General features: G+C 48.3%; 1 protein-coding gene across 3 annotated transcripts in view; it reads left to right on the forward strand.

Moving 5' to 3' along the window:
• RALYL (RALY RNA binding protein like) overlaps positions 1–13,573 on the forward strand; it is a 1,540,715-nt gene that overhangs the window by 545,920 nt on the left and 981,222 nt on the right. The window lies entirely within an intron of this gene.

Here is a 13,573-nt window from a genome sequence, read left to right on the forward strand (position 1 = left end):
CTGCAGCAGTCCTTCAGCGGTATAGGGACTGACGTACAGTCTGCTAAACACTAATACACAACCTGCTTGTTCCACAAAAGTTCTTATAAGGACTGGTAACTTGGTATAGGGTGCTACGGTACATAGGCTTGAGTGCGGTACAGTCTGCTGTTCTGTAAGGACCGCTATCGGTCCACAATAGATAGGGTTGACGTGCACCACTGCTGACCGCTCACCTATACTGCAGCAGTCCTTCAGCGGTATAGGGACTGACGTACAGTCTGCTAATCACTAACACACAACCTGCTTGTTCCACAAAAGTTCTTATAAGGACTGGTAACTTGGTATAGGGTGCTACGGTACATAGGCTTGAGTGCGGTACAGTCTGCTGTTCTGTAAGGACCGCTATCGGTCCACAATAGATAGGGTTGACGTGCACCACTGCTGACCGCTGCCCTATACTGCAGCAGTCCTTCAGCGGTATAGGGACTGACGTACAGTCTGCTAAACACTAATACACAACCTGCTTGTTCCACAAAAGTTCTTATAAGGACTGGTAACTTGGTATAGGGTGCTACGGTACATAGGCTTGAGTGCGGTACAGTCTGCTGTTCTGTAAGGACCGCTATCGGTCCACAATAGATAGGGTTGACGTGCACCACTGCTGACCGCTGCCCTATACTGCAGCAGTCCTTCAGCGGTATAGGGACTGACGTACAGTCTGCTAAACACTAATACACAACCTGCTTGGTCCACAAAAGTTCTTATAAGGACTGGTAACTTGGTATAGGGTGCTACGGTACATAGGCTTGAGTGCGGTACAGTCTGCTGTTCTGTAAGGACCGCTATCGGTCCACAATAGATAGGGTTGACGTGCACCACTGCTGACCGCTGCCCTATACTGCAGCAGTCCTTCAGCGGTATAGGGACTGACGTACAGTCTGCTAAACACTAATACACAACCTGCTTGGTCCACAAAAGTTCTTATAAGGACTGGTAACTTGGTATAGGGTGCTACGGTACATAGGCTTGAGTGCGGTACAGTCTGCTGTTCTGTAAGGACCGCTATCGGTCCACAATAGATAGGGTTGACGTGCACCACTGCTGACCGCTGCCCTATACTGCAGCAGTCCTTCAGCGGTATAGGGACTGACGTACAGTCTGCTAAACACTAATACACAACCTGCTTGGTCCACAAAAGTTCTTATAAGGACTGGTAACTTGGTATAGGGTGCTACGGTACATAGGCTTGAGTGCGGTACAGTCTGCTGTTCTGTAAGGACCGCTATAGGTCCACAATAGATAGGGTTGACGTGCACCACTGCTGACCGCTCACCTATACTGCAGCAGTCCTTCAGCGGTATAGGGACTAAGAGTTTTGTCACAGGGTCATTTAAAAAATGACATGCAGAGGAAGAGGCAGGCCCTTCCGCAGGGGTGGTAGGGGTAGGGCAGGAGCAACAGGCTTGAGCCAAAGTGGGAAGTTGCAGAAGGTGCGTTCAATTACTTTAAAGGATGCACCAGACTTGGTTGAGTGGCTCGCTCAGCCTTACTCTTCTGCACCCTCCTCATCCTCTCGATCTGCACCCTCTTCTTCACTCTCTGCTATGTGCACCCCCAAAGACACTACCACCAACAACACGACCACCACCACCACCACCACATACCTTCCGCTTGAGTCACTGGAATTATTTTCCGATCCATATCAAGAGGACATTTCTGATGCGCAGCCACTCTTGGTATTGGATCAGGAAGAGGAGGTAGCAACAAGCGCTACTCAGCAGTCTGACGCCAGTACCCAGATCAGCCCAAGGAGGAGGTTGGTCCCCGGTGTTGCTGCCTACTCCGAGATCTCTACTTATAGCGGTGGGGAAGGTGACGTTGATGATGACGTGTCTAGTGATGTCACGTGGGTGCCCACAAGAGAGGAAGAGGAGGGGAGTTCAGAGGGAGATATGGACCAGCAGATAGGGAGGAGAAGCAGCAATGACTTACATTGCACAGCAGGGACAAAGCAGACTGCAAATGTATCAGGAGCGAGTCATCGACCATGTACGGTCACATCTGGCGCTCCCAGGACACCGGCACATGGCTCCGCAGTGTGGGCTTTTTTTAACGTGTCCGCTGCTGACAATAGCGTTGCCATCTGCAATCTTTGCAGTCAACGCGTTAGTCGCGGTAAGCCCAATACTCACCTAGGGACGACCGCCTTAAGAAGGCACATGAGCAGCCATCACCGAGCCCAGTGGGAGCAACGGAACACACAAAGCCACACTGCAGGCTCTCACCGTCCAGCCTCGTCTTCTACTTCTCCTTCTCCTCTCTCCTCACAATTGTCCTCCACTCCACCTTCCATCACGCCAAGCTCACATTTTTCTGCAAAAAGGCAGGCTTCCGTGGGCCTAATGTTTGAGCGTAAAAAAATGATGATGCCGGATAACCCTCTTGCCCAACGGTTGGCGGCTGGCTTGTCAGAACTCATAGCCCGCCAACTACTGCCATATAAACTGGTGGACTCGGAGGCCTTTCGCAAATTTGTGGCCATTGGAACACCACAATGGAAGGTCCCAGGAAGGAAGTATTTCTCAGAGAAGGGCATCCCAGAGCTATATGGCCATGTTCAGCGGCAAGTGAATGTATCTCTGGCACACAGTGTCGGTGCCAAGATACATCTGACCACAGACACGTGGTCTAGCAAACACGGGCAGGGAAGGTATATCAGTTTTACTGCCCACTGGGTGAACCTTCTGACGGCCGTCAAGCATGTAACCCGTGGCACCCGTGTAGATTTGGTTTTACCGCCACGGATTGCATGCAGGCCTGACTCTTCTTCTCCTCCTCCTACTCCATCCTCCTCCCTCTCCTCCTCAGCTGCCTCCTCCTTTTCCGCTGCTAGCGTCTCTTCCACTGCACCGCCCAAGCTCCCCAGAACCTATTCCACATGCCAGGTGAGACGTTGCCATGCCGTGCTGCGTCTGTTGTGCCTGGAAGCAAAGAGCCACACTGGCCCGGCACTCCTTTCAGCTTTGCGTTCACAGGCAGATGAGTGGCTAACACCGCTCAATTTGACAGTTGGTAAAGTGGTGTGTGACAACGGTGCCAATCTGCTTAGCGCATTGAAACAGGGCAAAATCACGCACGTGCCGTGCATGGCACACGTCTTAAACTTGGTCGTGCAGCGATTCCTTGTCAAATACCCTGGGGTCCAGGACATCTTGCGGCAGGCAAGGAAAATCTCGGCCCATTTCAGAAGATCTTACACGGCCATGGCTCGCCTTGCTGACATTCAGCGGCGACACCATCTGCCGGTCAGACGTCTTATTTGCGATTGCCCGACGCGATGGAACTCAACCTTCTATATGCTTGATAGGCTGCTCCAGCAGAAACGTGCAGTTAACGTCTACCTGTATGAACTCTGCGAAAGAAACGGTTCTGGGGAGCTGGGTTTTTTTTCACCGCGCCAGTGGCTGCTCATGCGCGACACATGCAGACTTCTGCGGCCATTTGAGGAGATCACCAAACTGGTCAGTCGCAGCCATGGCGCCATCAGTGACATGGTACCTTATGCCTTCTTTCTGGAGCGTGCATTGCGTCGTGTCATTGATCAGGCTGTGGAGGAGCAGGAGCGGGAAGATGAGGAAGTCGCAATGCTGGATGAATTCCCAGGGGGGGCTACTCTATCTGAGACAAGTCAACAACAGGAGTCTGATGAGGAGTCAGAGGAGGATGGTGCCGGGGCGGATGAGCAGGAGCAAGAAGAGCATGCTTTAAACCTTTCTGGGATCCCTGTTGTGCGAGGATGGGGAGAGGAGAATGAAGAGGACGACATTATCCTGGATGATGAGCAGGAGCCAGGCCACCACACCGCTTCCACTTTAGTGCAAATGGGGGCCTTCATGCTCCAGTGTTTTAATAGGGACCCCCGTATAAAAAGCATGAGGGTCAAGGACCAGTACTGGGTGGCAACGTACTTAGACCCCCGGTACAAACACAAAATGGCGGAAATGTTACCGCCGTCGCAGAGGGCTGTCAGAATGCAGCACTTCCAGGCCTTGCTTCGAGAAATGCTGCATTCTGCTTTTGCGTGCGCTGGCAGAGGAGCAATTCCCACTCCCAGAGAAGGATTTGCGGGTACCAATCCAACAGCGCCTGCAAGAAGAGGCCGGTTTGAAGATGTGTTGGTGACTTCGGATATGAGGTCATTCTTTCAGCCGACCCATCGACAGGTGTCATCCGGATCCAGCATCAGGGAACGCCTAGACCGTCAGGTGTCCGACTACATTGGGTTAACGGCCGATGTGGACGCTCTGAGGAGTGATGAACCCCTAGACTACTGGGTGGGCAGGCTTGACCTCTGGCCAGAGCTTGCCCAATTTGCAATCGAACTGTTGGCTTGCCCCTCATCCAGTGTCCTGTCCGAAAGGACGTTCAGCGCAGCAGGGGGGATTGTGACCGATAAGCGTACTCGCCTAGCTCACCACAGTGTTAACTACCTCACATTTCTAAAAATGAATGAGGCATGGATCTCGGAGGAATTCAACACATGTGACCAGTAGACCATGTATATGTCTATAAACTATTTTTTTAATCAAGCACACAGACCTTCTTAATTCATTTGGCTCACTTCCTTGACCCAAAAAAGCACACCGTACTATATGCCCCTACCCTCCTCTTTGAAGAGGTTGAGCGGTGTCATATTTCTACTGGGGCTGCTTATGATATCCCTGTGCTGTGCTGACTTCCTCCTGGGGGTTCTTATTATGAAGGGATCACACTATCCCTGTGCTGTGCTGACTTCCTCCTGGGGGTTCTTATTATGAGGGGATCACACCATCCCTGTGCTGTGCTGACTTCCTCCTGGGGCTGCTTACGGTGCTGCTGTCAGTGCTGTATGTCACGGTGCTGCTGTCAGCGCTGTATGTCACGGTGCTGCTGTCAGCGCTGTATGTCACGGTGCTGCTGTCAGCGCTGTATGTCACGGTGCTGCTGTCAGCGCTGTATGTCACGGTGCTGCTGTCAGCGCTGTATGTCACGGTGCTGCTGTCAGCGCTGTATGTCACGGTGCTGCTGTCAGCGCTGTATGTCACGGTGCTGCTGTCAGCGCTGTATGTCACGGTGCTGCTGTCAGCGCTGTATGTCACGGTGCTGCTGTCAGCGCTGTATGTCACGGTGCTGCTGTCAGCGCTGTATGTCACGGTGCTGCTGTCAGTGCTCTGTATTACGGTGCTGCTGTCAGATGCCTCTATCACGGTGCATGTGTCATTCCGGTATGTCACGCTGCTGGTGATCATCTCCTGCACCCTCTTCTTTGCCTACCCTGGTCCCTGACCTTCCCTCTCCTCCATTGCCTTCATTAGCTCCATAGTCCTGAATTGTTAGAACAATTTCCCAAATAAAATAAAAATGCTTGTAGTTATCGATCCCAAATTCACCTCATACATGTATTATGTCATTGTCCAGATGGTGGGACTACGTTTTACCCCCTAATAATTACCACGTGGCCGCAAATTCGACATGAAGGTTTGCAAAGTTCGCCTCCCATTGAAGTCAATGGGGCCCGCGGCGAACGGTCGGTTTCGCGAACGTTTGGGTCCGTTCGCATTTCGCGTTCGCGAAACGTCCCGTCGGAAGTTCGTCCATCACTAGTGGTGACGTACAACACTACGACGAGCCGAAAAAATTAAGTTCAATGCTTCCGAGCATCCGTCGAATTGTTTTTGAGCATGCGTAGGAATTTTGCATGTTGGAATTGGTACAGACGATCAGAATTTCCGATCTAAACTTTTTCTGAATGAAAAATTGAGAACCTGCTCTCAATATTTTGCTGACTGGAATGGAACATACACATGGTCGCATTTTCCGACCAAAATCGCTCATCGGACTTTTGATGGTGGAATTTCCGATCGTGTGTACGTGGCATAAGCCCTGACAGTTACTCTTGCTGAGTGCAGGAACAGGCCCTGCTGTGAAATATTATATAAAAAATTGTCATTACATGCCCTTGTTAAACAGGGGCAGAAAAACTGGGCCTTGGATGGTGGTGGCAGTGGTGCCATAACACTGTAACCCCTCATAGTTACTCTTGTTGGGCGCAGGAACGGGCCCTGCTATGAAATATTATATAAAAAATTGTAATTACATGCCCCTGTTAAACAGGGGCAGAAAAATTGGGCCTTGGGTGATGGTGGTGCCACAACACTGTAACCCCTCACAGATACTCTTGTTGGACGCAGGAATGGGCCCTGCTGTGAAATATTATATCCAAAATTTGCATGCCCCTGTTAACCACTTAAGCTCCGGACCATTTGGCTGGCCAAAGACCAGAGCACTTTTTGTGATTCGGCACTGCGTCGTTTTAACTGACAATTGCGCGGTCGTGCGACGTGGCTCCCAAACAAAATTGATGTATTTTTTTTCCCACAAATAGAGCTTTATTTTGTTCTCATTTGATCACCTCTACAGTTTTTATTTTTTGTGCTATAAACAAAAATAGAGCGACAATTTAAAAAAAAAACATTATTTTTTTACTTTTTCTAAAATAAATATCCCCAAAAAATATATATAAAAAACTATTTTTTTCCTCAGTTTAGGCCGATACATATTCTTCTACTTATTTTTGGTAAACAAAAATGCAATAAGTGTTTGATTGGTTTGCGCCAAAGTTATAGTGTCTACAAAATAGGGGTTCGTTTTATGGCCTTTTTATTATTATTATTTTTTTACAAGTCATGATGGTGATCTGCGATTTTTATCATGACTGCAACATTATGGCAAACACATCGGACAATTTTGACACATTTTTGGGACCATTCTCATTTTTACAGCGATCAGTGCTGTAAAATTGCACTGATTACTGTAAAAATGACACTGGCAGTGAAGGGGTTAACCACTAGCTGACTAAGAAGGGGTTAAGTGTGTCCTAAGGAGTGATTCTAACTGTCAGGGGGCGCGGTACGAGTGACACATCACTGATTGTAGCTCCCGATCACAGGGAGCTATGATCAGTGACAGTGTCACTAGGCAGAACGGGGAGATACTTGTTTACATTAGCATCTCCCCATTCTTCCTCTCTGTGAGACGATCGTGGGTATCCTCCCGGACATCGAGTCCGCAGAACCCACAATCCTACACACAGAGCTCGCGACAGGATTGTGCGTGCACTGCCAGCGGCGTGCGTGTGACCACATGGCAGCAAATTCACAGGTATGCCCATTTTCCCAGCCGTGTCATTCTGCCGACATATATGTACATTCGACGGTCAGCAAGTGGTTAAACAGGGGCAGAAAAATTGGGCCTTGGGTGGTGGTGCCCTGAACCAAAAAAATTGTTGGAAGCTAGCATCATCAAGATTGAGGAGTAATAGGATAGTTAGCATAGGCAGTCTTCAAGGGGTCCGAGATCCATAGCAAATTCAATTAGTTACATCAGCATGAGGTACTTGATAGCTGTTGATTCAAGATTGATTCATTTTTGTGAATGTGAGCCTATCAACAAAGTTTGTGGACAGGTGGACAGGTGGACAGGCACACTGTTTGATCTGTTACAAACCCTTCGGCAGCACTAAATGTGCATTCAGAAAGCACACTGGATGCAGAACAGGCTGGTAGCTCGATTGCATATTGACCAAGTTCTGGCCAGTGGTCCTTTCTCAAGACCCAGTAACCCAGTGGATGCTCTGTTGGAAAGGTCTCCAAGTCTGCTCTTGCCCCTAGATATTCCTGCACCACGTAATGCAGATGCTGGCGATGGTTGCTTGAACCTATCAGACTTTTGGCGCTGAAAAATTGTTTAACCACTTCCCACCCGGCCAATGCACATATACGGCCGGGTGGGAGCCGTCTACTCCTGATAGGGCGTTCAGGGACGTCCATCAGGAGGAGCGGGATCGCGCGCGCATGCCCGCGCAGCGGCGCGATCCCGATGCGCCCGTGTCACCGGGACACGGCGCATCTCAGATCGGCAGGAGGGCTCTGTGATTGGCCCTCCTGATCACATGACGGCCGTGTCCAATCACGGCCATCATGTGATGTAAACAAACAGCCGGTTGCTAGGCAATCAGCTCCTCCTCTCCTCACACAGAAGTCATCGCTGAGGAGAGGAGAGCAGATTGCTGCAGCCGGCTGATGATCAGTGAGTATGAGCTGTTTTTTACAGCTTTTTACTCATTGATCTTCAGTCTAGTGTAAACACACAACACACCACACAGTGTAAACACAGTCCCCACATATGTCCCCATAACACACATGTCCCCAAAACATACATGTCCCCAAAAAATAAAAACACATGTCCCTAATAATAAAAACATGTCCCCCACATATGTCCCACTAAAATCACTTGTCCCAATGATTATGTGCACACATATGTACGTGATCACCTGCACACATATGTACATGATCATTTGCGTACATATGTCCGTGATCACACAAACCAATTATTATACACTTAACGGAATTTTTTTTACCAAAAACATGTAGCAGAATACATTTTGGCTTAAATGTATGACAAAATTTGATTTTATTGGATTTCTTTTAAAATAGAAAAAAGAAAATATCGTTTTTTTTTCCAAATTTCCGCTTTTTTGCGCTTATATCGCAAAAAATAAAAAACGGAGTCGTGAATAAATACCACCAAAATAAAGCTCTATTTGTGCGAACAAAATGATAAAAATTTAATTTGGGTACAGTGTAGCATGACCGCGCAATTGTCACTGAAAGCGCTAGAGCGATGAAAGCTGAAAATTGGGCTGGGAAGGAAGTGGGCGAAAGTGCCCTGTATTGTAGTGGTTAAATGCATCGGTCAGCCGGCCACCTTCTCCACCACTCTTCCTCTGACTGAGTGAAGCCTCAGCAACGTGTTGTCCAGCACCAGGAAATGGTAACCTCCCAGGGTCTAGATATGCATTACACATACCTTTCAAGGCCTCATGAAGGTGTTTCATCCTCTGCTCCCTTCGAGATGGCAGGATGTAACGTGGATCAAGAAGGGTTGTCATCCAGTAATGATCCCTCTCCTTGATACCACAAATCCTAGGGTCCTTTTGCAGGCTTTGCGGAACCAGGGAGGCCATGCAGCATAAGTTTGCAGAGGAATTCTATTCTGAGTCCTCTGGGTCACTAAGGATCACATTATCCGTAACTAACTCCTCCCAGCAAAGGACAATTCCTTTGGTTTCTTGGGACTGAAAACCTACCCTTGAAGACTGCTGCTGAGTGTTATCCTCTACATCCATACTGACACAATCCTCCTCCTCCTCTTCTTCCTGTGCATTTGGCTGGCCTACAGGACTGCTATCTGGATAAAGGGGGCCTTGAGAGGAAAGTAAGTTCTCCTCTTCCTCACGCTATTCTGCCTCAAGTGCCCTGTCCATGATTCCACAAAGCGTGTGCTCCAGCAGGAAGACTAGAGGGACAGTGACACTGATGCATGCATTGTCTCTGCTCACCATCCTTGTGGCCTCCTCAGATAGTGACAGGACAGTGCATGCATCCTTGATCAGTAGCCACTGGCATAGTGAGGGAAGCCAAGCTCCCCTAACCCTGTCCTGGTGCCATACTCGCACAGGTACTCATTGATGGCCCTCTGCTGTGTGTGCAGCCACTGCAGCATTACCAATGTTGAGTTCCACCTGGTGGGCATGTCACAAACAATGCGGTTGGTCGGCAGGTTGCATTCATTTTGAATGTCAGCCAGCTGAGCACTGGTATTGTATGACCAGCGGAAAGGACCACAGACCTTTCTGGCCTATATCAGGAGATCTTGTAAGCCCAGGTACCTGGTCCAGAACCGCTGCACCACCAAATTCAGGATGTGTGCCAAACATGGAACATGGGTCAAGTGTCCCTGTTAGAGGGCGGAGAGAAGGTTGGTGCCATGGTCACATAAAAACATTCCTGGCTGAATCTGGCATGGTATCAACCACCTCTGTGCCTGCCCCTGCAGAGCTGACAAAATCTCTGCCCCAGTATGGGTCCTGTACCCTAGGCAAACCAACTCAAGTGCCACATGGCATCTTATAGCCTGACTGCTTGTGTAGCCCTTTTAACGCTTATGGAGCATTGCAGGTTCAGAGGACAAATCTGCAGAAAAGGCCACAGAGGAAGAAGAAGAGGAGGGGGTGGAGGATAGAGCTGTGGGAGAATCATCACTAGCATTTTGGAGGTGTGGTGGTGGAACAAGCTCCAACAACACTGAACCCTGTCCTGCATCCTTCCCAGCTGCCAAAAGAGTTACCCAGTGTGCCATGAAGGAAAGGTAACGTCCCTGCCCATACCTGCCATAAACCTAACTGCTGACCGCCCTGCCCAACAAGGCCAAAACATTGCCTTCCACATGTTGGTAGAGAGTCGGAATGGCCTTCCGTGAAAAAAAATGGCGTATTGAAATCTGCCACTGAGGTACAGAACATGCAATAAATTCACAAAAGGGGGCAAAGTCTACCAGCTGAAAAGATAGCAGTTGCAGTGCTAGCAATTTGGCCAAGCTAGCATTTAGATTCTGAGCATGTGGATGGCTGGGACCGAATTTATTTTTACGGTTCAGCAACTGGGGTAGTGAAATTTGCCTGCTAAAATCAATTGGTGGTGTACTGCTAGCAGATTGTCTGCAAGTACTTGGGTCATCTATTGCTATACTTTCATTCCTCTCAGTGCAGGTTTTTGAGAGGACTGGAGATATAGCAGAGTTGAAGATCCCAGATGAGGAGTAAGGAGAAGTCTGCATTTTTCTATGATGTGGGTATTTCAAGTGCTGTTGCCAATGCACTGCATGGCAGGTCATCATATGTCTGATCAAGCACGTGGTGCCCAAGCGACTGCTGTTCTTGGTGGAATAAGACAAAAAATAAACAATCAAGAAACAGCGCAGCAAAGAAACTTGTGATATTGGTATGAAAAAACACATAAAGATCATTTATTAAATATAAAAAAACAATGACAAAGACATCTGATCCTCCTGGGATCTTAAAAGCATAAAATCCATCAATCATAAAGAATATAAACTGACAGATGTTTTGTGATGAATCACCCCTGGAGTCTTTTGTTTGTGACTTTAAGGTAATGGAGAAGCTGCACTGCCACCAATCAGCTGGAACATGGGGACTTGGTAATTGTGAACAATCCTCACCCAGAGAGGGGAAAAGCAAAATTTGATAAAGTGCAGATAAATGGAACTATGTTCCTGAAGTCACTCACTGTTAGTAGATAGACTGCGGCGCTGCCGCTCTGAGCCTGTGGGGTGGAGGGGAGGTATTCTATCCTGCTCCGTGTGTTGGTTCAGACTCTGGGACGAAGGTGCAGTGCACGCTGAGTGGTATAGACCGAAGTTGGACGCAAGGTGGCGTCTGCCTGGCGTGACTGCAGACCTGGAGCGCAACGCACAAGTCTGACATATCGTGCCGCCTGTCCGGGTTGGGTGTCACGTGAAGAGCTCCGTAGTGAGGAGGGTTGCCATGCCGACTGGCCTGCTTACATATTTTGCGCGCATGCGCTTTGAAGAAAAAAAAACATGTAAGCAGGCCAGTCAGCACGGCAACCCTCCTCACTACGGAGCTCTTCACGTGACACCCAGCCGCTCAGACAGGCGGCTTGATACGCCCACTTTGACACCAACTATTGGACATCATCTTAAATTACGAGTATCTTATTATATGGATAACCGTTCTTAACAAAGGGATTATTCGTTTGTGCGCCAATGACTCTTTTTGTTTATGGACTGCTGTTCTTGGCACTCTTGATCCACTTCAGATATAGGTTGCAAACAGCAACGGTGCGATCTGCTGCACATGTGTTGAAAATGGCCCACACCAAGGAACTTTTAAAAGTCGGTGGGGGGTCAGCAGCGCCCTGCACCTGTGGAGCTCTGCGGTGTGATGCAATAGGGTGGCTGCCCCCTAGATGACATTCTGGCTCATTGGAGTTGTGCCTCCTCCTTCTCACTTTCCTCCTCTCTTCTCTCAGGCACCCAAGTACAGTCAGTGACCTCATCACCCACTCCCTCCCCGTCACTGGAGCAAACTTGGCAGTATGCTGCAGCTGGGGGAACATGACTGCCCGTTTCTTGTCCTTCTGTGACACTCCCTTTCTCTAGGTTAATGTTACTCCTCAACCTGTGAACCAACATTGGAGCCTTCAAATCGCTGAGCATCCTCCAGCAGCATATAACCAACACTGTGGTCGAATAATTCTAGGGACACCTCCGTGCATGATGGTGGCGCTACGGAAGAAGTGGCTGTGGATAAGGAGCCGGTGGAATAGGCTGCTTTGGCAGCTGCGTTGAAAGGCAAACTACTCTGAGCCTGGGTGACAGAGGAGGATGAGGACGGCCCATATGGATGACCTGAAGGGTCTGGTATGGATATTTAGGGGGAACCCCACCTCAATTTTTTTTATTTGACGCATGGTTCCCCTTAATATCCATACCAGACCTTAAGGGCCTGGTAATTGAATTTGGGGGAACCCCACACTTTTTTTTTTTTATCAATGACTTTCAATGAGTGTTCTCTGTATTACGGGAGCCGACAATTCATTACAGCCGCGAGTGATTTTAAATGACTTTTTTTCCTGCAGAAATGACACTTTGTGCAGGGACAGTTCTAAGCACGAGAAACATGTGCCCCTTCACAGACATACTATACACCCCCCCCAGGTACGAAATTTAAAGGAATATTACACTTTTATTGTTTCACTTTAATCATTATTAAAATCACTGCTCCCGAAAAAACTGCTGTTTTTAAAACTTTTTTTTGCATTGATAGATGTCCCCTGGGGCAGGACCCAGGTCCCCAAACACTTTTAAAGACAATACAATGCATATAAGCATTTAAAATTAGCACTTTTGATTTTTCATGTTCGTGTCCCATAAACTTTAACAGTGTTCAAACAAATTTTTTGCCTGTTCGCATGTTCTGGTGCGAGCCGAACTAGTGTTCGGCCCATCCCTAATCCTGAGCAAGTTTCCAACTCCATTTGCAGAAATGCAGCTCCAAAATTTGGAAGGAACCTCCACCATGCTTCACTGTTGCCTGCAGACACTCATTATTGTACCACTCTCTAGCCCTTCGGCAAACAAACTGCCTCCTGCTACAGCCAAATATTTCAGAATTTGACTCATCAGTCCAGAACACCTCCTATGTTTTCATACACAGTTGAGTCACTTAGCCTTTTTGCAGCAATTCTTACATGAAGACTCCAGACTTCCCTGGGCAGTACATGGTTGTACCTGGGTCCCACTGCTTTCCACCAGTTCTGTGCTGATGGCCATCTTTCGATGTCAAAGGGAAGTAAGCATGGTTTGTCTCTCATCTACCTCTATAGTCTATATTGTGTCTTGTTGCTGTGTTCAGTCTTGTCGTGGTGTATGTCCTGTGACATAAAACTGTCTTCCACAACCTTAATAGCAAAATCTGGCTATTCCTCACTCAGTTTTAAGCCTCCTACACAACTGTTTCTGTTTTAAACTACCTATGAGACTGATGATCATTAGCCCCTGCTTGGCATAATTGGTTGATCATACATCTGACTCTAATCTTACAAAATCCTTGACTTTGTGCAAGTTCACAAAGTGTGCAAGTGTAAGAATTGATACTGGTTTGAAGCCA

The sequence above is a fragment of the Lithobates pipiens genome, unplaced genomic scaffold (assembly GCF_037356315.1).
Source record: "Lithobates pipiens isolate NorthernLeopardFrog02 unplaced genomic scaffold, aLitPip1_a1.2 Scaffold_19, whole genome shotgun sequence".
Taxonomy (NCBI): Eukaryota; Metazoa; Chordata; class Amphibia; order Anura; family Ranidae; genus Lithobates; species Lithobates pipiens.